At 33.8% G+C, this 26,291-nt stretch overlaps 1 pseudogene; it reads left to right on the plus strand.

Annotated features, from left to right (window-relative positions):
* The window catches only part of LOC149570425 (beta-galactosidase-like), a 42,276-nt pseudogene extending 19,252 nt beyond the window's left edge, over window positions 1-23,024 (plus strand).
* The last annotated feature ends 3,267 nt before the right edge of the window (window positions 23,025-26,291 follow it).

Here is a 26,291-nt window from a genome sequence, read left to right on the forward strand (position 1 = left end):
AACCACGCGAAGGACACCAACTCACTTTTCTCCCATGCAAAGAAAATTGTTAGCAAAGAAAAGTTTTAGTTTTTCTTGGATTGTTGGATTTATGTTCTACACTAGTCTTGATCAAGTGATGTGTAGATGTGTAAGAGAAGATGAAACATATGATATCCTTTGGGCATGTCATGATTGTATGCTCCCTAAAACGGTCAGCTAGACTATGGGGCCCCATTCTTCAATTTATCAATTTCCTAAATCAATTCATCAATTTCCTAAATCAATGCATCACAAATATTTTATTGAATCAATTCAAATCATTTTCCTTGATCAAACTACAATTAATTTAATTATTTCAATATTTTTGAAGGTTTGACCATCTTATTCTAAGTCTTATTTAATTAAAAGAAAACTTATCTTTTAATTAAATAAAATAGCTCCTATTTAATAAAAAGAACTTTCTCCCTTGTAATTAAATAAAATCCCCACTTAAATCTTTCCTTACAATGGAAAAAAGGATATAAATTAAACAAATATAAAAAAATAAATCCTTTTTCTCTACACTAAAATGCATATATTTCTAAGTGGGATTCTTTAATTTCCTCTTTCCACTTTCTTGTCAAACACTCCTCTTTTCTCATTGGTGGAATTTTGTCTCACATGGATCAAGCCTTATTATTCCATATCGGTTGTGAGAAGCTTCCCACTTTCACAATTGACTATATAAAGAGCCCTCTCCTTCTCATTTTATAAGAAGAATAGATGTTAGTTGCTATAATATTTTTATGTTGCAGGTTTGGAGAGCAATTTTGAAGGAGTTTGGTCATTAGGGTTTGAGCCTTAGGGCTTGGACATTGAAGCTTCATTAAAACTTATCTCTTCTTGTCTTCTTCTCTCATGCATCCATGAATTTCATCATCATGCTTCATCCTTGCATTTTCATATCATCTTAGAGTCATATTTGTTTCATAGATTGATCTTGCATTTTTTTTTTATAAGAAAAAAAGGTTTTGAAGAGAGTCTAAAACCCTTTACAAATCATGAAATTTTCAAAGAAGCCCAAACCAAATAAAACTACAATCCAAAGGTGAAACAAGTCACCCAACATGACATAGTGACCAAGGTGGAATCACAGATAATACAGTACTCATCAGCCACACAAACAAGTTTTGAACCTTGCACCTAAAACCCCTAACATGTTTTGAAGGGTGCCTGTAACCTTATACAAAACAACAACTCAAGGTGGAACAAGTCACTAAACAAAATGTGACCAAGGTGGCAATACATATAAAATAGAACACTACAGCCACAAAAATAGGTTTTGACTGAGCTTCTAAAACCCCATGGTGAGACACACTATCAAAGAACTATAGGCTAAAAGAGCCAGGGGACACTACAAAGGACAATAGGCCAAAAACTAGAAGATCCAAAAAAGGACAACCACTTCAGATGTTCCCTTTTGACCCTTTCTTTTTGGACTGTAATGCCATATCAAAAGAGGGATTGGAGGGCTTGACCTTTTTTCCTTTTATTGTGGTCCATCCATCCTCGAACAGACTAGTAGCCTTCTGCCATTGAAAATCAACACCATCATAGCCAAAACCTAAAACACCCAAAGCTAGGGAAAAGGCCACACAAGAGGAAGTGACAGCAAAAGCCTGAGATGGAACAAAAACACCCTAAAAAAGAACCACAAGAGGAACCACCTTGGAGATTAATCTTGCATTCTTATTTCTTTTCATAAATTAGATTTCCTTTCTTGCATTTCTTTGCATTGGTATCATTTAGATTAGCTTGCATCTTCATTTGCAAGCATATTTTGATCTTTGAATCTCTCATTTTATGGTGTACTTGCATGGGCACATACTAGGTCAAATTGAGGGCCTACTTTACAAACCCTTGCACTCCATGAATAGAGAGCTATGAGTCACCATTTGAGATTTCATTCTTGAGCAATCTTAAATATAATGACTCATAGAAGTGTGTCAACATTTTAGCACACAATGATGAACCATGTGGAAGTCATTTTTTTTCCAAAAGAATAGCTTTAAAAATATTGACCATCGGATACTATTCACCAACACTTTACAAGGATGCAGCTAGGTGCACCAAGAAATGTGATAAATGCCAATGAATGGGAAGGCCTACTAAATCAAATGAGATGCCCTTGTAGCCACAGCTTGTTGTAACACCCTTTGATAACTGGAGGATTGACTTTGTTTGACCTATTGAACCTACTTCACAAGGTCAATCTTACATTCTAGTTTGTACTAATTATATCACCAAGTGGGAAAAAGCCAAGCCTATGAAGCACCCTAGGGATAAAAATGTTGCTAAATTTTATATGAATCCATTTTCACAAGATTTGGTGTCCCTAGAGAATTAATATCTAACCAAGGTGCTCAATTTACTTCAAATTTTATCACTACCTTGATGGGCTAATATAAAATTAGGCATGGAAAATCTTCTCCCTACCATCCCCAAGCCAATGGCCAAGTAGAGGTAACTAACAGGGAGCTTGAAAAAATTCTTACCAAAATAGTGTCAGTTCATAAAAAGAATTAGGCAACATAACTTCCTGAAGCACTACGGGCCTACATGACTACATGGAAAACTGTTGGTGTAAATAAGTATTTACTTATTACACTTACTTAAGTTTACTTGGGTTAATGCATTATTTTATTATTTTTATTTGTGAGACACTTGGGAGTTTGCACACCTTTTGAGTTGTCATGTAGACAACACAGGAGTACGCAACTCTATTTTAGCACATGGTGTCTACAACACTATTTTGCGTGTCACATCCTTGTAGGCTTATCCTCACATCACCACACTTACTTTCGTGCTTAATGGAGGATAACCCATATCTGGTGGACATGTGCTTGGTTGTACGACACATCATGGTGCTGATTACAGGGCATTCTAGATGTATCTCAGAGGCCTTTATATACAAGAACTCCTAGTGTACTCTTATGAACCAATTATTGAATACATCGTTATTCTAATCATACTCTCTCTCTTTGGTCTACTATGTGCTTGTGTTTGAGTTCTTAGTTCCTGAGTGAATTTTTCCCTTAGGAAAATTCTTACATGGTATTAGAGCAACTTGGACTTAGCTTCAATTTTATGATTTTCAAAATCCTAAAACCTATAACCAAATTCATTAATTCCATATCTAACAAATACACATTTCTTTGACTTAGCTTCTAGCTTGGTTATATTTTTAGAATCTTTATGAGCAAATGCTTCACAACTGAAGGTCTTGAGAAAAGAATAACCCACCTTCTTACTAGTCGATGATTCCTCTAGAATATCACAACCCATAGGAGTAGAGGGTCCTCTATTAATCAAATATACAATAGTATTCATAGCCTTTTCCCACATGTTTAAGGGCAACCTTGCATGTAATCTCATGCTTCTTGCATGCTCCATTATAGTCCTTTCATGCGTTCAGCCACTTCATTTTCCTGTGGAGTCCTTGGAATAGTTTTTTGTCTATGAATACCATTAGCAAAGCAATCATCTTAAAATTTATAATTGTAATGCTCACCACCATTATCAGATCTAAGACATTTTAATTTCTTACTAGTCTTGTTTTCAACCAAGCATTTCCATTTCTTAAAAGTTTGAAATACATCACATATTTGTCTAAGGAAATAAACCCATACTTTTCTAGTTGCATCATCAATAAAAGTAACACAATAATGAGATCCATCAAGGGAAGATACCTGAGTTGGTTCCAATACATGTATATGCACAAGCTCTAATCCCTCACTTTTCTTTTCCTTCCCAGTCTTCACAAACTTACTCTCTTTTATTTTCCATACACAGAACTTTCACAAAAATCCATATTAACACATTTTAGACCTGGTAAAACTTTCTTTGAATGAAGTAATATGTGTCCAAGTATGTTGTGCCACAACATTGTATCAAAATCTACAGCAGTTATTTGTTCTCCCTACTCAACTACAACAATTGTTCCTGAACATTCATTTTTCTCTGAAACAATCAAAGTAGAGGGAACAATATAACCTATACAAAGATATAAGGTACCTACTTTCACACCTTCTGCTACTACAAGGGAACCTTTTGAAACCTTCCAATTTTTATCATTAAAAGTAACTACACAAACCTTATCACCAAGTTGTCCTACTGAAATTAAATTCCTACTAAGCCTTGGAACATGTCTTACCTCATGTAGTAGTCAATGATTCCCATTCTACAACTTAATCATAACTTTTTTCTTTCCAACAATTTGAAAGGGTTCATTATCCCCTAAATAAACAAGTTAAAAAACCCCTTGTACATAATCAATGAAATAACCTCTATGAGGTGTAGCATGAAATGAAGCACCAAAATCTAAAACCCATGAATCATCAATACTTTCTAAAATAGAAGCAAAGCATCCTCTTTAGATTTTTTACTTAACACATTTGCCTCTTTGTTCCCTTCTAGTTTATCTCCTTCATTGTTCTTTCAAGTCCAACAATCTTTCTTCTTATGCCCTGTTTTACCATAGTACCAGCAATCTCTTGTTCCTCTAGATTAAGACCTCTTCTCCTTTGACTTTCCTCTTGATTTCCCACTGTATATGAGCAATGTTAGTATGCTAATAGAAACCAAATTTAAATAAAGCTTCTACAAACTAAACAAAATTCATAAACTTCAAGATAGACTAAGATGAGCTCTCAATTGAGAATATGAGCCATTCATGGGCTCTCTCAATGAGAAGCTCTCTTGTTGAGTAGCTTTGTCTAAATAGATAGGATGTATGCTCAAGCTTATGCTTCAAAAAGGGCTTCAAATGGAGTTGGAATTTGGGTGTGAGTGTATGGTTTTGATGTAAAATGGCTTCTCAAAATGGCATTATGACTTTACTTCATGGATTGTGTTAGTTTGAAAAGGGGAAGGATCCAATTTATAGGCAAGAGGCTTGAGGGATTGAGGGCTAAGATGCAAGGATGGGAAAAAGCTCATGGAGGGCTCAGATTGCATGAGAAGAGAGCACATCGATTGTGCTTCCTTATAGCCAATCAAGGAGTGACACATGTCACATGGTGAGAGGATGGAGGAAAGGGGAAGGATGAGTCAACAAAGGAGGCTCAAGGGATAAAATCTTCATAAAGACCCTCATAATGACTTGTAAGAGCAATAAAAGGGCTTGTAAGAGTCATTTATGACCTAGTGGACTTCATAAAGTTTTATGGTTGAGATATTTTGAGGGTGATTAGAGCAATTTCGACTTGGACTTGATTAGGAAGGTTTTAAGCTTGTTTAGGCTTGTGCAAATGATTAGAGGATGGATTAGGATGGTTTAGGATTAGCTTAGGGATAGGCAAGTGGATGGCATTTAATGAGCGTGGGTGAAGGAGGAGATATTTGTTAACTTTGGCTTGGGTTAGTAAGTTTTAACCCATGTTTAGGGAATGTGACAAGGTGAGGAGGGGATTAGGATTAGGTTTAAAGACATCTTCTAGAAGAGTCTAGACTTTGGATGAGGATAAAGACTTTCTAGAATAGTCTAGAATTTCCTAGGATGAGGATGAAGACTTTCTAGAAGAGTCTAGAACTTCTTAGGATGAGGATAAATTAGATTTTTAGGAAATAAATAAAGTTTTATTTATTTCAAGGGTTTGGGTTGAGGAGATATTTATTAAAACTTTTTTAATAAACATGAGGATTAATATTTAATCTTAATTAAATATTTTGAGTTGGGATTAGGGGTAGGAAATGATGGGATTAGCCTTTAATCGAAATTAAAGAAGGATTAGAAGATTTTGGAAGAGGTTATTGGTCATAAGGAAATTGGCCAAGTTTTGGGCAAAAAATAATTTTTTTATTTATTTTAGGATTTTTGGTCAATTTATTAATTAAATAATTAATAAATAAGAAAATAATGTTTAAATAAGATTTAAACATTTTTGGGAGGGATTCCTTAATTAAATATTTTTAATTAAGATAAAGGGATTTAATGGCATAAAAATTAATTAATTAATTAATTAATTAATTAATTAATAAATGATGATGTCATCAGGACTTTTTTCAAAAAATAAAAATACTTTATTTTTTAAAGGATTTTTAGGTGTCTACACCCACGATTTCCAGAATTATTTCCTCTCTTAGTCATTTGCCTCTACTTTGTGCATTCAAAGAACTTCCTAATGTAGATCCACCTGAGGTTTTCCTATGAGTTTCCTCACTAAAAATAACACCAAACACATCATCATATTTTAGGGTATTAGATCTAGAAATAAAATTATCTACAACCATTACCAAGCCATTCTAGTTTTCAGGCAAAGAACACAAAATCAAGAGAGCCCTAATTTCTACATAAAATTCAATACCCACAAAAGATAACTAACTAGTAACAATATTAAACACATTTAAATGATTTGCAACAAATCCACCTTCTACCATTTTCATATTAAATAAATACTTCATGAGAAATACCTTATTTGAAGCAGAGGGCTTTTCATACAATTTTGCTACGGTTTCCATCAACTTTTCCATCATCTTTGCTTTTGTAATGTTAAATTTCACTGATGGTTCCAAGCATAATTGAATGCTTTCAAGTTCCTTTTTGTCTAAAATCTCCCTTTCCTCATTTGTCATAGTTCCCTGGTTTTTAGTTTTTCCTTCCAACGGCTTCCATGAATCCTTCTAATAGAGATAGTTCTCCATTTGCATCTTCTATAATTGAAAGTTTTGCCTATTAAACTTGTTAAACTCAGATAGAAATAACAATTACATGCAAATGTAACAAATATCAAAAAATAATAGATCACACATAAGAAAACAAAAGAAACCAAGATTTAACATGGTTCACCCAATCCCTAGGCTACATCCACCAACAGAAAGTCCAATATTATTATGATCTAGTGATTACAACCTAATTACAATCCATAATCCCTTACAACTCACTACCACTACAAGAACCAATTTTTGCATCACACCTTATGAAAGTCCCTAACCCTAAGCCTTTTTATACAAGCTTTTTGTCATTTACAAAATTAGGGCTAGAATGACAGAAAAATAGGACCCTGTAGGGGCACTGCCCCTCAGCCCCGTCTTGGGGGTGCTTCCCCCAAACCCCCACAGACATAATCTAGAGGGAAACTACATTGAATAAACCTTTGAGTCTAATTAGGCTCCACATCACAACAATTTCTTGAAATCTTCAAAGTAGCTTGCCATTATAGACTCAAAATTATTTCTAAGTTGCTCAATAAATTCAACAATCAATATTGTAGTAGATCTGTTTGTTTTCCTTGCAACTTTACCAAAAGTAGGAAATGTATTCTGTACAAAAATGAATATACATTCAAGAATTGAACCAAATTTACATTGTGCACTCTTGGTCTTCCTTATTGCTCCCAAATTTTCTGACAATTATGGCATCTGCAACTCGACAAGGTCATAAGTATGATCTTTCTTAACTATTTTATAGCCCGTGTCAATAAAAATACATGGTACACTATTGAGCCTATTGAACTAATAGAATTTATGTGCTATTATCCTCACTACAAAAGCAATTAGGGGATCTAAGATTATGTCAATTGTCATTCCTCATTTTTTCCACACTACCCCTGTATTCTTCTCAATAACTTCCTTAGATTCACTCCTCATGGTTTTAGGTTCGTCAAGGGTTGGATACCCTGTTATTCTATGTACAATATTCTTTGTAATCTTTATCGATCCATTATCCAACCATATAGAATTGTCATGAATTTTTCTCAAAGCTATCTTTATCCATTCAATTCTAAAGACATTGGAGAAATCTAAGGCATGGGTTGACCATTTTCTCTCTACAATTTTGAATTCTTCTTTCAACATTTTATTTTCACACAATTTTCCATAGGTTTCTCTTATTTCCATGTCACCTATGCTACCCACCTTGCATGTGTAGCAACATCTCACATCTTGAATCATTAAAATTCAAGGTGGTATCATCGATAATGCACCAGAATGAATCTTGCTTATAAGCAATATCAGGAATGGCTCCAAAATTTAGTTGTATGATTAATTTCTTATCAATTGTACATTCAAAACTTATTTACCCTCTTTGACTTTAGGAACTGAAGAACTAGATGCCATTCTAAAAAACTAGGGTTTGTAAAAATTCAAACTACATAGCCCAGTACATGATAAATACCTTTTTAAATCTATCAAGATGATGCTGAGAAACTATTGAATCCAATTTTTAAATACTTGGAATTATTTATTTCAATTCGGCTTTCACTCTTTGTGGTTCTCTTCAAATTTTAATAATGTCAAATGAGTAGAAATTGATCAAATAGACCTTAAAACCTTGCATTTAATGTTCAATTCTTATACAGTTGTAAGCTTGGCTTCAAAAGAGATTTCAACTCACTCAGATTCCATGAAGTTTCCTTTTTGCTCGGCAACCATTATGTGCTCAGTCAACACTATCACCTTTGATAGCTTAGTATCAACTAACATTTCACTTGGCAACCATAATGAAACTTTTCATGCTCAACAATAACATGAAAACTAACAAAAATATTTCTTCCAAGTTATAATCAACACCTTGCATTTTTCTTCATGCATATATAATCTTTTCAAAACTAAATCCTTCAAACTGATGTATAGTATGTGTTAGTGTAAATAATTAATTATTATTACACTTTACTTAATTTTACTTAGGCTAATGCATCATTTTATTATTTTATTAGTTAGACACCTAGGATTATGCTTACTAATATGATTTTTCTTATTGACAAAACAAGAGTTAGCAACTCTAATTTAGCACATGGTGTCTACAACACAAGAGTTTTCATACTTATCTGAGTTGTCATGCAGACAACATAGTTGTTCGCACTCTAATTAAGCACATGGTTTCTACTACATTTTCTCACATGACACACCTATGTAAGCTTATCTCTCATCGTCGCACTAAATTTTGTGCTCAATGGAGGATAATCTACACTTGGTGGACATGTGCTTAGTTGTGAGTCCCATCACTTTGTTGACTCCTAGTCATTCTAGAGGCCTTTATATATAGACACTCCTAGTGTGTATGTACATCAATTCAATTTCATATTGTTATTTTGATCATACTTTATTGGTCCATATTATGTTAGTGCTTGAGCTTCTTGATTTTGGGTGATTTTTTCCTAAGGAAAATTCTTACATGGTATTAAAGCTGAGGGAGCTTCTCTTCACATAACCATTAGAGACCATTTTTGTGTCACCTCTCAGAGGGCCATCAATTTAGATTTGGTGAATTTGTAGTCATTGGGATCATCTATAGAAAAAGTGGACCTCGCCATTGCATCCAGAGCATTGATTTGGTGAATTTTGACTATAAATTTGACTACCCTAGGCCATAGTCAAATCTGAGGTGAATTGTTTTTGCAAACTGAAACCCGAAAGCCCAATCTACGAAATTGGGATGATCTCATCATATCTATGCAATTAAGTTTTAGATCTACATTTTTTATTTGCATCTCTACAAAAAAAATTGGATCTACATTATTTTCCAAAAAAAAATTGGCCATCAGGCTATTAGGAGAGATTTTTTGCAAGACAAGATTGGAGCTTGCTGGTGCAAATCAAATATTGGCATCACATTCAAAAGGTCAAAAAAACTACAAATTGACTTTTGTTTCATCAAAATCAAACATCTGAGGTGAAATTTAGAGTCATTTGATTTTTGGAGGAGTGATGGTGGCAATTGAAGAAAAAAATTACAGAGGTGATTTTCAAACAACAATATGTCCCTCCTATAAACTCTTTTTTTCGAGCAATTTTTTTTGTTATGGGGTAGAATTTCATGATCTACACATTGGTGTAGGATGTTTGAGATCTTAGTTCCTAAATTTTTCTGCAAGTTGCAAATCCTAATTTTTGCAACCTCAAAGGCTTAGCACAGGCTCATCTGGACACATTTCCAAGTTCCATTTTTTTGAAAGTGCTTAATTTTTTGTCTACTTTCCAAATCTAGAATTATATTATAGGCTTCTGTGGACAAAAATACCACTTTAAAAAATATGTCCTTTTTTGCATTGTATTGCTTTGATAAAACTTCAAAATTGTTCTATATCTGAGCTACATTACTAAGTACCAGATTTGAACTCCAAAAGGAGGTTGTAAACAGCAAAATCACAAGCCCACTTTTTTCCATTTTGACAAGTAACCTATTATAAATGCACTACATATAAAGTGCCAAAAGTATCACTTTTGGGGGGGGGGGGGCATTCTTTGATTGAGTGAATAGGGGCGTGTGTCTTGTGTTCTTGTGTCTCTCTTTCTCGCTTGTGCTCTTTTAATTCTTTGCATCATGGGTTCACCTAAAACTCCACTTCTAACATCACACAATTATACTACATGGAAAGATATTATACGGAGTAGACTAATGGAAAAGGTTTAAATCTACATGTTGATGGTACAATTGTAAAACCCACTAATGTTGTTGTACAAGTTGATTGGCAAGTTAAAGACAACTAGGCTTTAGGAATTATTAGGAGTTATGTTCATAGAGATCTCTTCTTCTACATTTCTAACTTTAAGGATGCCAAGAGTGCTTGAGACAAACTTGAAGGGTTGTATGGTAAGGTGGATGAGGAAAAGGGATTCCAAATTGAGAATGATTTACTTCCATTAGATCCTAAGAATTTTGACACAATTCAAGACTATGTCAACAAAGCCAATGAATTGAGAGCACTGCTTAAGGATTTTGGTAGTCCCACAAAGGATGATGGATTGATTCATCACATCTTGAATAGGCTACCTTTAGAGTATGCATCTTTTGTTTTGAGTTATAGCACTCATAGGCTGACCATGGGAAGTGCCTTCACTAAGCCTTCATTTGATGCATTTATAGAAATGTTAATGTTGGAACAATCCAAGTTGATAGATATGGGAATTCTCAAGTCATCCAAGTCTACAACATTGGTGGCTAGTAATGAGAACCAATCAAATCAAGGCAGAAAAAGTTTTAGCAATAGCAAGAAAAAGTAGTGGAAGCCAAAATCACAATCAGAGACACAACAATCTTCATCATCACAACAAAGCAATTATTCTTCCAATAAGAAGGATAAACTATTTTGTGCATATTGCAAGAAACCATATCATGATGAGCATAATTGCAAGACTAAGAGAATAGATGATTTGGAAAAGTTACTTAGGAAGACAAAAATCAATGAGCCAAATGCTTCCAAGGATTCAAATCCATCCACTTCATAGGGAAAAGGGCAAGCATTTATGGCAAGTTCAAGTTCTTTAGGGGAACGGATTCTTGACTCAAGTTCCTCACATCATATGGGTTCTTCAAAAGGACACTTTTCTTCATTGAAGCATTCTAAGGTATCTCACATCTTTGTAGGGAATGATACACAAGTGGAAGTTGAAGGGAAAGGACAAGTTGAGATGGAAAATCAAGAGTTCAAAGACATTATCTATGTTCCTAACCTTAGCACTAATCTCCTCTCAATTTACCAAATCACTCACTATGGACGTGGTAATAAAGTTGAGTTCGTTCTGTACTCAATAATGGTGCAAAATCTTAAGGATGATTCATTGGTTGCAATGGGTAAAGTCATCATGACACAAGGCTTTATTCTTTTTCCCACTTTGTGCCTAAGTCTCCTTCACATGCCTTGTTGACACATTCACAATTACAAAGAAAATTATGGCATGAGCAGTATGGATATCTTTTCTTCTTCTATCTTCATCAACTTAGCTCAAAAAATATGTTCAAACTTCTACCTACAATCAACTTTTCTACAAGTGAATGTTCAACTTGTTCAATGAATATGCATCTAGAAGAGAAGATTGACAAAGGGAAGTCTTGGATACACTACTACATTTAACCTCATTTTTTGACCAAAAATTTTGACCATTAACTAAATAAATTTAAGTTGGTCGAAATGTTAAGAAAAAAAATTCATTTTTTTTACATGTAATGCCCGTGTTGGTCAAAATTTTGACCAGCATGGGCCTTATACATCAAACCAAATGAACTTTCTCATTTGTGCGCATGGGTTTTCTGTGTGACTTAATCTCTTAGAATATTTAGAAGTAGAGAATTGTCTGATCAAAGTATATTTTGGAGCTGCGCCATTTACTTTTGGACTAAGTAACCTCAAGGAGGTGCATCTGCAAAAAAAAAATGTGTGCAGGCTTTCTATTTGTGAAGACCGTTAGCCCTATCTTTGAGGGGCTGCATCTCAATGAAAATGATCACTTAACGGAGATCAAAGCACTACCATCGAGAGTCAAGTTAATACAATTGGGGCACTGCGATATACTAAAAAAGATAAGGGTTTCTATCTTTTATAAACTAGCAGCTACTAATAACTTGAGAATGATTCTTGGAAGCTTTTTATAGTTTCACAGCTTCTTTTTTTAACTTATTAGTATATCCTATTGTAGATAATATATGCAAAATGAAATAAGCTTTTTTTTTGGTCTACCACTGATAGATTAATTATACAGTTTATGATATGGTGCACAGTTTGACTTAGTTGTGGGAGAATATCTTGATATGTTTATGGTTGTGTGGGGTTTGTTAACTTAGACTACATTTTTTTGTGTGGAATAAGCTTGAAGCACATTTTTTAGATATCTATTCATGGGCCAGTCTCTAATGCATCTTATTACACATGGGTCACATTCAAAGGTACTCAGTGTTTGCTAAAGCATAAACTCTCCTCATGTCCATGGTGTTATAGGGTTGAACCTTTGTTGGGTTATACTGTCCCTACTACTGTTAGGCCATAGCTCCTTGCACTAAAAACCTTTTTAGTTTCTATTTCTCACAATTATTGTCACTATTCTTCAAATTTTATTTGAATTTTATCCATACTCATATGATGGATAGAAACAATATTTTCTCCATTTCATAAAATTGGGCTTGCTTTATCAACAAGCACTGTTCAGCCTATGTGATGTCTTTTTTCTTTGAACATCACAGACAATAAGTGTGCTTTAATAATTCTTAAAGTTTTTAAATTTTCATAGAAACTAAAATAATTTCAAAGAAGATTTCATTTATTTCAGATGGTAGGAAAGAGTTTTCCACACACATGAATTAAGTAACATAGAGTGCTTTTGGGATTCAACTGTGTGTATTTTTACATCTCCCATTCTCTAGTAATTTGAGTAGGCATTGAAATTTATCTAATATTTTAAAATGGAAAATGGGTGCAAGACAAATTGGAAGTTGCATATATTGATATGGCTCAACTTTAGTCTTTCTCTATGTTTTCTTCAACCAAAATGCCTATCTCAAGCCCTATAAAAGCTGGTGGCAGGCACACTCAAGATTTGAAATTTTTGCATTTCAATGCTTCTGTAGGTGAGGCAATTACTGCAACTTTTATGCATGGACTTATCACTCTCAAGTTTTCCTAAAAAATATAGGAGGTTGTTTTGAAATGGTCATCCTTGAATAATCTTTTCTTTGATTAACTTAAATTTAACATCCTTGAAAATATCTACTTTTACGAATAGTTTCAAATATAAAATTTTTGAAACATCAATCTTTTTCCTAGTAAACTTTAAATATAATAGCCTTGAAAACAAGATATTGAGCTCCACAAGTACATAAAAAGATAAGTAGTTGACTTATTTTCAAATACATTTTTGTGAAAAACCTGAAAGAATTTTTCTTTGACATGCTATTATCATGCTCATATTTTCTCATATCAAAGATTAGCTAGAAAACCTTAAGTATTGCCAAATTAGATAAAATTAAAATTTGTTTGGTAGATATACCATATTGTTCACTGCCTCTTATCTTTATAGCATGGCTCTATTGTGCATCATGTACTAGGAAATTTTCATTATATTTTTGTTTCTCTTCTCAATCACCTGATTTTGTTGAGAAGTGTATTGGATTGAATTGTTCAAATGTCTACCTCTCTTGGCATTCTTGGAAGTGTATTGAAGTGAATTCACTGTTGTTATTAAACTTTAGGGTCTTGATCAATCTATGGTTCTGATCATTAACAAGTGAATTGAACTTGACAAAACCATCAAACCTGATTACTAATGATTTATTGAAAATCTCACATATATCTTAGTTATTGAGAACTAAAGCCTCCATTCCATGCCATGCTATGTTGGTAGGAAATGAATTTTCAATGTAATTATTAACTAATTACTTGCACAAATATCTTGTGTCTCTTAGATATATGGTAATCTGACTAGTTAGCTTAGCTTGGCTAAATAGTTAAGATTGAAATGTTCATAATTCTTATGCCACAAAATGCTTTTGTTGCCCCACAAGATTAATATAGTCCACACTGCACCTTGTCCAATGCTTAAGAAAATTATTGTGTCCCACATGATGTCGGTAATAGTTGGAGGTCCCCAGGGGGCTAAAGTCCCACACCTTCCAAGGAAAGCACTAATTGTTGCATGGGTGGTGACGTCTAGCTCCTATGAACTGAAGGAATGAATCTAGTGATGCAGTAGGAACAATTCTAGTGATTGATAAGTAGGAGATAATTTCCAACAATAAGTCAAATTGTGATATGAATATCAGGATTTAACTGTGTGATTTTTGAGTCAAACTCAATGACCCATGTTTCATGAGTAGTGATTCAATATGAATTCATCTCTCATGAGAATAAATGGAACACTTAGCACTCATTGGATCTAGGTGATGCTCACAAGGGTGAAGCACTAGGACTTCCTAGGAGGTCACCCATCCCAGTACTACTCTAGCCTGAGCGCACTTAACTATAGAGTTTCCTCCATAGTTAAACCCAAAGCTTGAAACCCCATTTGCAAAACCTTTACCAAGTGTTGTGCCTTATGAACCATTCATTAGAAAGCCCCTTAAGCTCATCAATTGATAAGTCTAGTGATGCAGTTCTGGATGTTACAGTTTCACAGTTACATACACATGCACGATTTTTTCATACTTGTGAATAAACTTATTAATAAAATACTTCATATATTCATGATTTGCAAAATTCACGCAATTTCATTAAACAATGAAAATCCAAATTACTATATATTTAATATATAATATTTATATTCCTCTTCGCATTGAAATAACATAAAATGACCAAAGACTGGTTATCCTAGGTTCTGCCTAGGTGCTTCCTAGGCACCCAAAGCTCTTGGTAGGTTTGACTCAATTTTTTTGGTGGAACCGACCTAGAACCAGTCTTAGGCTCACACCTGCAACAAAACTTGGGCATTTTCTAAAGAAACTAATAACTTAGATAATGACATAGGCACTTCAATTTTTTTATTTAGAAATTGAATAAAAAATCAAAAGTTTTTTTGAACTTGTCCTTATAATGTGTAACTCTTGGACTCAACCCTTTGCAACAAATAAGAATTGATCTTTTTAAAGGTGAGAATTTAGTGCTTTGCCAATAGATCCAAAGAATCCACAAGCTTAAAATGCTAGTAGCAAACTATAGATAAATATAGAACCTATATGTTCTTTATCTACTATTTTATAGATGTGTGGAGGTTGAGTCTCTTAGGTTTTATTTTCAGTAATGTAACCCTTAATAAACACCATTGAAATTTGCAATTTTTAAAAATATGTCTGAGTTATATGTAGGTAGATGTTAAAGATGCTTAGTTGTTGATTTTTCGCCTATAATTCTAAAGTGCTTGTATATGCATAAGATTTCATGCAATGGATTAAATCTTATTTAAAGCTGCAAGAAATAATTCCTTATTTGATATTTTATTGCATTTTGGGAAAGAAAACACTATATATGTAAATGATAGTTGAATATCCAATATAAATATGATTAATGGATTTGCCAGCATCTGCACCTACAGTTGAAAATATCATCCATTATTTATTAGATGTTAGATTCTTTATTATTATCACATGGGAGGGAGTGTCCCTCTTGGAAAATGGAAAGATTAGATTTATCCAGCAGGTGAGGATATTTAATTGAATGATCATGAATAGGATTTATGAAATATGCATTACATGGTGAATGACCTTCATCATGCAATTAAAGTATTTGAATATAAGGGTATGGTTTGGGTGATATGAGTTGTTTGAAATTTTCTATTAATTTCATATTTCTCTAATATATTTTACATTTGCAAATTTCAGCAGGTGGTAGAACATCTCTACACATGTTGTCTTCCAGTCAAAACCAAATCTTCTAAAATGTGAGTGCTTTGGGTAAATTAACAGGTTTATTATGTCTAAATTGGGATTGACACATGTCATATTAAGGAGAAATGTATCTTGTATTCGTTAATGTTTAATGGAAAGCTATTTTCATTTAACTTGATATCTAGTCGGGAGAATCAAGAAAATTAGCAGGAGAAAATATTACACTCAATGCAAAGTCTTCAAGAAAAGTCTCCCAAAATGCAAGTGAAGAATAAACAAATATCTAGAGCATTTCAACTTCTAATTTAAAACTTTGGTTGTATTTACATGAAAACTAGTTTGATTATCTATTCAAAAAGCATTCAATATTGAATTGCATTTGAAGCCCTCTTCTATGTCTATCTAGGCACATAAATTGTGTGTATCATTTTTTTTCTTGTAGTATGTAATATGAAATACACACACAGTGATATACAAATGCAATATGTCAAGAGGTTTCATTGCAAGAGGCTTCTTGGTATATTGTAGAGGTTATGCATATTTTTTTAAGAAACAGCTCATGTTATTAGATTTGCAAGGTATGGTACACATTTTCAATCTTGTGGCAACAGGTATGTTGGTGGATTGATTCATGTCCTTCTAGCTGATAACTTTGTTACTGGTCCTAGGCTACTCATGCTTTCATTCAGTCAAATGCCCCCCCAATCTTCTAAAGGGCTGGCTCCTACCCCTATGCCCTACTATTGTGTTGGGTCTTATTTCAAATTACTGTTAAAGGGTGCTAGTGGCTATGGATTTGGGTAAACAAAGTTAACAAGAACTAGATATGGAGATGAAGCTACAAGTTGTAGCATCTCTCTCTAGTTTCTCTATCAACAGATGAACAAACAGAATCTAGGCACTTAAACCTAAGTTATGTTTGACTTTAATTTTAGTGTACATGTTATGATGGTAGTTTTCATGTTAGGAAAGTGACGTGTAAATTAATTTTAGTCTTGAGTATTTCCTTTTCATAAAATAATTTGAAGCCACATATATATGTGCACTCTAGGCACATATATCGAAAAGCTAGTCATTCTACCTGCTATATAATATAAGAATTGACAGAGGGCTTTCCATTTGTTGGCATCTTTTCTATCGAACTGAATGCATGCGCTATTTCTCATCGTAGTGTTTATGAAGAGCTCCTATTTACATCAAATTTCAATGTCCATAGCATGCAAATCATTTCTCATAGTCCTATTAAGTAAAATCTAGATTCTCTCCAATGAATGTCATGGGTTTTTCTTAAAATTACTCAGTTGTATAGGGCTGCATTTAGATTCACAGTATGTTCTAGGTTCCAAAGCTACTGAAGTTATTTTTGACTCTATGTTTCTTTATTGCTTTTGTAGTACTATTTTGAGGGGAGATTTGATCTGGTAAAGTTCGTGAAGACAGTGCAACAGGAAGAATTATATGTCAACCTTCAAATTGGTCCTTATGTCTGTGCCGAATGGAATTTTGGGTATAATTTTCTATAACTGATCTATATTACATGTGATTTTCTCTTCTTTCAAACACCCAACATGGTTTATTAAATGTGGATATTAATGCTATTGATCAATTTGCAAGGGCTTTCCAATTTGGTTAAAGTTTGTCCATGGTATCAGCTTCAGGATGGATAACGTGTCTTTCAAGGTGCTTCTCTATGAAATGATGACACTTTTAATACTTATAAATGCCTTGTATCTTTACAGGATTTTAATGCATAATATTTGATCTAGTTTCTCATATTGAATAAGTGATGAGTACTGCAGATGGCAATGCAAAGTTTTACATCAAAGGTTGTGGACTTAATGAAGAGTGAAGGGCTCTTTGAGTCTCAAGGTGGACCTATTATTATGCCCCAAGTGTGTGTGTTTCTTACAACATTACCATGAATCTGTGTTAAGGCAATTTTTTCTATCTTAAGGCCACTGATCTTACAAAAGATTAGTGAAACAAGAAGAGTTTTAAGTGTACATCTGTATGGAATCAATGAATACCCTGACCTGCTAATTCATCCTCTTCACAGGTAGAAAATGAATACAGACCTGATGAAGTGGTGTTTGGGCCTGTTGGGGTATCATACATGAACTAGGCTACACAAATGGCTAAGGGATTGGGTACGGGTGTACCCTGGGTTATGTGCAAACAGGATGATGCGCCAAATCCTGTGCTGAGTTCTATTTCATACGACCCATTTCTATTTTGAGGCTTGGGGACTCTAATGCCTCTATCAATTGTGATGGTTAGTTTGGAATTATCTTGTGTCCTTGCAATTACACTAAATCCATTTCATCAGTTCACTTTCCTAGCATTTAAGTTTTTGTATTTTAATGTAATGTACACTTATCCAAACAATTGAAGAAGTGGTAAATAATGTAATGTAAGCTTTTAGGTTTCTGAGGTGTCTACATGTTATTTTATGTTCCTATAATAATTCTTGTTGATAATCTGAGTATTCAATGCTTCAACCCTTTTGTTGAATATTGTTGACAGATTAACACTTGCAACGGTTTCTACTGTGACAACTTTGTACCTAACAAACCCTACAAACCATCAATGTAGATTGAGGCATGGAGTAGCTAGTACAGATCATTCCCTCTTCTCAATGCTGTTGAATTTTGAAAATTGCTTATATAGTGCTATTTTCAGTAATTAGGCAATCGGTCTTCTTGATGGCTTGTAGATTCTAGCTTTCTAAGAAATGATAGTAAAGTGTTTTCTTTTTTAAGTTTTAACTAGTGGGTACACTGAATGCCATTAACATTATAATTATAAGTTCACTGTCTACTATTTTTGTAGGTTTACAGAATTTGGGGGTACTACTTCTCATAGACTTGTTGAAGATCTGGCCTTTGCAGTTGCTCGCTTTATTAAAAAAGGAGGATCATTTGTGAACTATTATATGGTAGAGCTCACCTTGAAGCAAATGGGTTATCCTACCACATGCCATTCTTATATGGCCTCATTTTTTATATTAATTTAGTTTCTCTTCTTTGCAGTATCATGGTGGAACAAATTTTGGTCGTACTACAGGAGAACCTTTCATTACAACTAGTTATGACTATGATGCACCTATTGATGAATATGGTATATTTTGTCAGGCATGAGATAAGACTTGTGCTGATATTCTTCTTTGTTAACAATGTCAAATTGGAACAGATATTTTTTTCTAAATTACATAAAATTCTTAAAGAGCAATACATTTGTTTATCTTTATAAAAGATGAGGTTTATATCTTGCTTTAAGTCCCTTGCTACCTTAGGGTCAAATTAAATCAGTTGGATCTTTAGTATTTTTAAACATGTAAATTGTTTTGAGCTTGGTATTTTTATTCTATCTCAAAAATACTATAAAGTCTTTAGGAATTAGAACATGAACTATTGTTCTTTTCCTTTCTTTGTGGGGCTTCTCAGGAAACCAAAGTGGGGACATCTTACGAAATTACATAAGGCTATAAAGCTTTGTGAGGTTGCTTTAGTTAGTGGTGATCCTCAAGTTAACTCTCTTGGCACTTATCAGCAAGTAAGTTGAGCATGTTGACTAGTTTGCTACTTTATAGGCTATTTTTAGTTTAAACTTTAAAGTCTCATTTGAAAAAGGGGGAAAAAAATTAAGAAGTTGATAATGCTATTATAAACACAATGAGCTAACAACATTGTCTTTTCAGTCTTATGTGTATTCTGCAAGGCATGGAAGTTGTGCTGCTTTCCTTGCAAATTTTGATGCAAACTCTGATGTAGCAGTCTTTTTTAACAATCAGCACTATCACATTCCTACTTGGTCTGTTAGCATTATCCCTGACTGCAGAAACTTAGTGTGAAAATTTATTTATTAAAATATGCTCTCTTCTAGAGTACATTATATTTCTTCTATACATGGATAGAATGTATTTGAATTACTTTAGTTGCACATGAGTTGCAGAATTTATGGCACTAATAAATTCACATGCTCTATGACAGGTTGCTGCCCAAACAACTCAAATGAAAATGACAACCATTAAGGGATTTTCTTGGGAATCATTCCAGGAATATGTTACCTCCAATGTGGATAGCTCTCTCACTGCAATAGGTTTGCTGGAGCAAAAAAACACTATAAGAGATAATACCAACTACTTGTGGTACACTACAAGGTGAGATATACCTTTTCCACATCTTTTTTTAATGTTGTAGTTTTCTAAATGGTTACCAAGGTGAATATTTTATCAAACATTCTTACTAATTAGAATGATTGTTTTCTGTTGGTTTCGATTTTCACATTGTTGAGATTTGTAACTGTATCTTAGAAATGTTAGAAAATTAATTCTTTTCTAATCCATAGATCACAAGATAACTTTAGTTGATCTCTTGCATGCTTATGCTTGTTGTGAAATAAATTTATTCAATGTCTTGCATTCATATCTTTTCCATTTTTGGAAATATTTTTCTTGATGTTCCTTGCTGCTCATTTACGCTTCAAATTTGACTTGTTTTACGGTATCCATATTGATTGTATCTGAGCTCTGAATGCTCTTCTATTTTAACAATTTAAGTTTTTAACTCCATTAAATATTAACATGTTACTCTTGATAACAGAGGAATATTTAAGGAAATCATAAACAATTATTTTCCTTTTTCTTCCAAGTAGATCTAATATTTAATGCTTCCTCTAGATTCTAAATGTTTAATGTTGAATTGTGGATAGGAAGACTACTTGATGAATAGTCATATGGTTAGTTTGTAACTTTGTTTGTTGAACACGAATCTAGTTTGTTAAACAAGAATCTTAAATCAATTCAAACCTAAGAGTTTTCTTTCACTGGGCACAAATTGGCAGTTTCACATATTAATATGTTTGTTGTATCATGTATGGTATAGTGTTGAAGTTGGTGAGGATGAGCCTTTTATAAAGAGTGATGCTCTTTCAGTTCTTTCTATAGATTCAGTACGTGATGCATTGCATGTTTTCATCAATGGAGAATTTGCAGGTATAAGATCATCCGACATCCCTGAATTCAGAGTGTGTTTTCTAATTTAGTGTTGTTGAGTCAGACAATCAGAGTGGACTAATAATTGCTAGTTTGGTTTGTGTTTTTGTTTTTGGTTTTTGGATGTTGAGACATAGAAATTGAGAATTGGGAGGACTTTTCATGTTGGATTTATGCTTTTGACAGGCTCTCAATTTGGAAGCAAGGAAAACCCTAAAGTGAGATATCCATCCGGTGTGAAGCTTAGGGTTGGAACAAACATAATTGCACTCTTGAGTATGACAAGTTGTTTACAGGTTTGTTTTAAACCACATATGTGCAGTTGCTTCTATATTTTTGTCTTATTTGGTAGATGTAGAAGTGAAAATAGTAGGTGTAGTGATGCCAGTATCTTGTTTTCTGTCTAATTTCATGTATAAGAATTTGGTCACTAGTTGTTTATGTGAAATGAAATCAGGTATAATATTACTGGTTGTCACTATAATAGTATAATGCTTTTCCACATTAGATACTAATTCCTGATTTATCTGTTTATGTTACAAAATATTGGACCCCATTTTGAATCTTGGAATATAGGGATTCTTGGTCCACTTACCCTTAGTGGCTTTAAGGAGGGAACACGAGACTTGTCGATACAAAAGTGGTCCTACTATGTATGAACCATGTTTATGTAAATTTTTTATTTTGTTTTCTTAAATAGGATACTATAATTTGGAGTAGAAAAGAATAGTTTATATACATTTAAATTTTTAATTATTGATTAAATTATTTAGATATGATACATGTTTTCGAGAGCACAAATGGATAAGTAATAAAACATGGTTGAAGTCATCAATTTTGGATCAAATATGTCATTTTGTGTCTTCCTGCTAAGCTAGTGATATTTGTACTTTGCTTAATATATCACAATTTGAACTGAAATTGATTATTTTTCTTTCCAAACATCCCAACAACACCATATTTTTTCTATATATGTCTTCGCAAATTATAATAACATGATGACTCTACACATTTTACCTGTGGCAAGTGGACCTAGGTGTCTTTTAATTTTTTTCTCTTCAGATTCTAGAACAACTTAAGTTTCTTCCTTAATATTCAAGGATATTAGCATTAGTTTTTGACATAAAGGATTTTTTTTGGAGTTCAAATGTAAAAGGGTGAATGGTATTGAATGGATTACAAATGTGTGGTACAGATTTTTGGGAGAAATGCTTGTTTGGAATCTTGTGATTTATTATGATTGATAATATAGCTCCAACTTATTTTGTAATATTTTTCAATGTATATGCATATCTAATTTTTTTTGCATGCAGGTTGGTTTGAAAGGTGTTGAATCAATGGATCTCCATACAATAGATGGGCATTCCTCTGTTGAATGGATGGAAGGAGTAGTTGTCCCTCAGAGACAACCACTAATATGGTACAAGGTATGCTCCTGATGTTAAATGTTAAATCTACGATTGTGTCAGCAACCATGAGAACCATGAAAAGGTTTGCATAGTTACAATTTGTGTACTTTGTTTAAAATTTTTCATTAAAATTTAAATTATTACTGTACAGGCAACATTTGATGCACCAACTAGTGAAGATCCAGTAGGATTAGATTTGAGCACAATGGGTAAAGGCCAAGCATGGGTAAATGGTTAGAATATTGGATGGTACTGGCCTTCTTATCATGTCAATGGTGTCTACTTAGATGGATACAACTATCAAGGAACTTTTCATCCAAAGAAATGTGCTGAAAATTGTGGCCAACTATCTCAATGCTGGTGAGGTTTCTTATATTTTTTGTGTTCAACTTTCTACTTGATGCCAGTTTAGGGATGATACTGCAAATTTTGTGGTAAAATTTGAATTTAAGAGCTTTAAAAATAAAGAAAGAGCTACTAAGAGGAATATGTAGTTGATAGACAATAATTTTTGTTTTTTAGGTATCATATTCCTCGATCCTAGCTGCAACCAACTAAAAACCTGTTGGCTTAGTGTATTTTGAATCTGATTGCTTGGATTTGGAATAAATTGGTAGCATATATTATTTTTGTTAAGGGAATTGTTAGGTATATTATAGTAATGGATTTCTTTCTAGGGCATTTGATCCTTTTGTGACTGCCTCTAAAACAAGTCAAGCTATCAAGCAACACCTCTTAAACTTTGTGAGATCGATCTTGATTGTCGTGGCATTTGCATATTCTACATCCTAGTAAATCATAAATCATTGTCAACTATCTTATCATTTGTCTATTGTACGACTAGGTAAGATATTGAATCATATGATTGCATAATGCATGTAGATTATATTAAATAATCAAATATTCCATATAATTCCATGTAGCATGATTCAGCAGGTACAAAAATCTGCCACTAAGCACCAGAACAGCCTAGAAATGAGAAATGTATGCTATCATCATTTGTTTTATTATTCTATAGAACAATTCTTATGGTTTAAGTTTTTCAGCATCAATTTGTAATTTTAGTCAAAAATCTCTATATATCTTTTCTTGCTAGACAGGGTTGCTTAGTTTTTATGTAAATGTCTTTTCTTTTGTAGCTTGGACTTGAATTCACCACCAATGTTGAAATGTCCCGAATGAAGCCTTTGTTTATGAGAGATTCAGAAATAAGCCAACTCCTTAGCAATTTCAGGTAAGAGCAATTTTCCAATCAAATAATTAAAACATGAGATTTTGCAAAGAGAGATGATTTCTACTACAACCCCATTTTATCCCATGAATGATATGATTATCATGGTTCATCTTAAGAACTGTGGTTCATTTTATCCCAGTCACTAATTTGGGTTTTTCTCCAATATTTCCCAAACAACTAGGGAAACTAGAACCTAATTAAGATACCCTTTTGGGATCTATACATCCTCCCTAAGTTTCAATATCAACTCTTTTGGACCATACCCAAGATCCAATACCGCTAGTGACACCAAATAAGGCCTACTTCTCTCCCATTTTCAAAGCAACTCATAGCTCCACTTATCCTCTTGTCCCCAAACATTGAAAGAGTCTTTCTAGGGCTCATAAAACAAGATATTTTGAAATCTCCAATGTTCTATTAGCCATCCAATTCATTTGCCGCCAAACCCTTGGTTCTAGGGTCACTAAACTAGGGCATGTTCAATGAGACCTCTAACAACATCACCAAAACAAAAGGACTTCACCAACACTTCATAAATGTCCTACCCATACATATTCCTTCACCAAATATCATTATCCTTGAAGGAAAGCCCATTCATGTTGACTGGTGCTCACACAGGCTCTTTCACAATCAGCAAATAAACACTCAACACTGCTTCTCCACCAAGATTCTCTATTCTCCTGTAGAAAAAAAATAATATAAGAGTATGTAAAACATTGTGGAAATCTTCCACCAATCACATAGATCACATAGGGTGTAAGAGTTGCCACATTGTAGAAAACTTCAAATCTAAACCCGACTGTGCTCTGCCAATCACTATCTTACAAACACAACTTCACTATGAAATAAGGAAGAAAATGCGTGAAAAGAATAGGACACAACTTCCTTAAGATTCCTACATTGTGATCAATCAAGATCCAAACTCAACTATCATTTCAGAGGTATTGGTTATGATTGTACCGAAATAGTGGCTAGTTAATAGAGAAAAAACTTGTTTTTATTGCTTCTAGAGTCTATTACATGTCTTATTATTCCAAACACCAACTCTCCATTTCCTTTAAAACTTGACCACCTTCCACTAAATAGCCAAACAAGGCCAATACCCACTATTGTCTAACCGTAATAGTAATAGTCAGTTATAAACTAAAATTTGTTGTCTAAGTTGACAAAAAGTGTCAACTTTGACAACTTACAATCATATATGCCTTTAATACATTTCACTAACCTTTTCAAAGGTTTTATAACTTCACTAACCCTTCCAAAGACACCTAAACCCCTTATAAGCCTTACTAGACCTAAATTGCCAACATGGCAAAGTATAACTTTTGAGCACTTTTAGTGCTTTTACAATATTTAATGGCTTTTAGAGACCATATTACATTGGTCCAATACCATATAGGTCTTTAAATCCCATAACTAGGCTAGGATCCAAAAAATGACCCTTAATAACCCCTTAGGTCCATTTTAATCTTTCAATACCATTTACCTCTATTACATTGCCTTTATAGTTTTAGGCTTCATTACATCAAAACATCAAATACAAAGATGGATCATAGATCCGATTACATTTAACTCTTAATGTTTCAAGATCACTTTGATCTTCATGAGTCTAAATGACTCTCCTCTCATGCTCTTGCCAGGGTGCCCTACACCATGCATGGTGGTTGCTGGAGTCCATTGAGAACATATGCCAAGAATCTCTTCTTCCTCCAAACAGCCCCTGGACATGCCCAGGTGACCATGCATCAAAATGAGATCTCCTTCATCTTTACTATAATCAATCTCTTATGGTATCCACTATGAGTGGAGCTGCAACATTTCCCTTCAATGTGAGGACTTGTTTTGTGGTTAGAGTGTAGTTTTTTGCCATCTCTAAAACTAACTCTATTCATTGATGTGTAGGAGGGAAGACCGCTACTTGTGCGATGCCACTCATAATGATCATCTTGATCACCTTGGATTGGTTCTATCCCTTATAAAATTTCATATCAAATGGCCCAAGATTGGTGTCTCCAATTTTCTCCCATGTAGAGGTGAAGTTGGATTGATGTGTCATTTCTTATGTATCATCTTTCAACTATGCCAACCTTCACGCCTTAGCACTTTCAGCATTTCTAACTCCCTTTCCTATAGTTGCTTGCTCATTTCTTTCTTTCTCTCTTAAGGTCTATTTTTTTGAGTTTTGGGCCTCATTAGGCCTATTTGCTTGAGCAAGGGGCCAGATCTAAGGCCTTGGGTCCACACGTTAGATAATTTGGGGCTTAATGCATTTCTTTCTAGTCCAATTTACAAACTCTAGCTTACACATTTCATGGTAGGGCATAATGCATTTAGATCTGGGCCCAATTAGAGGCCCACACATTTGGATATAAGGGCCAATCATTGAAAAATGGGCCACACATTTGGTTATCAGGCCCATGCATTTGAAATTGGAACTATGTGTTCGATTAGAGGGCAGATTTATGTCATGCCTCATCTAAATTAAGGCCTGATTTAGGTCCATATGGTTGATAGAAGCAGCTATAAGTTTAATGCAAACTCAGATTTAGGGCAAACTCAGATTTAGTTCCATGGGTCCCAATTAAAGCACTCATTTGACTAGGATCT

Source organism: Cupressus sempervirens, chromosome 3 (genome assembly GCF_028749045.1).
Source record: "Cupressus sempervirens isolate cs-2001-9-10 chromosome 3, ASM2874904v1, whole genome shotgun sequence".
NCBI lineage: Eukaryota > Viridiplantae > Streptophyta > Pinopsida > Cupressales > Cupressaceae > Cupressus > Cupressus sempervirens.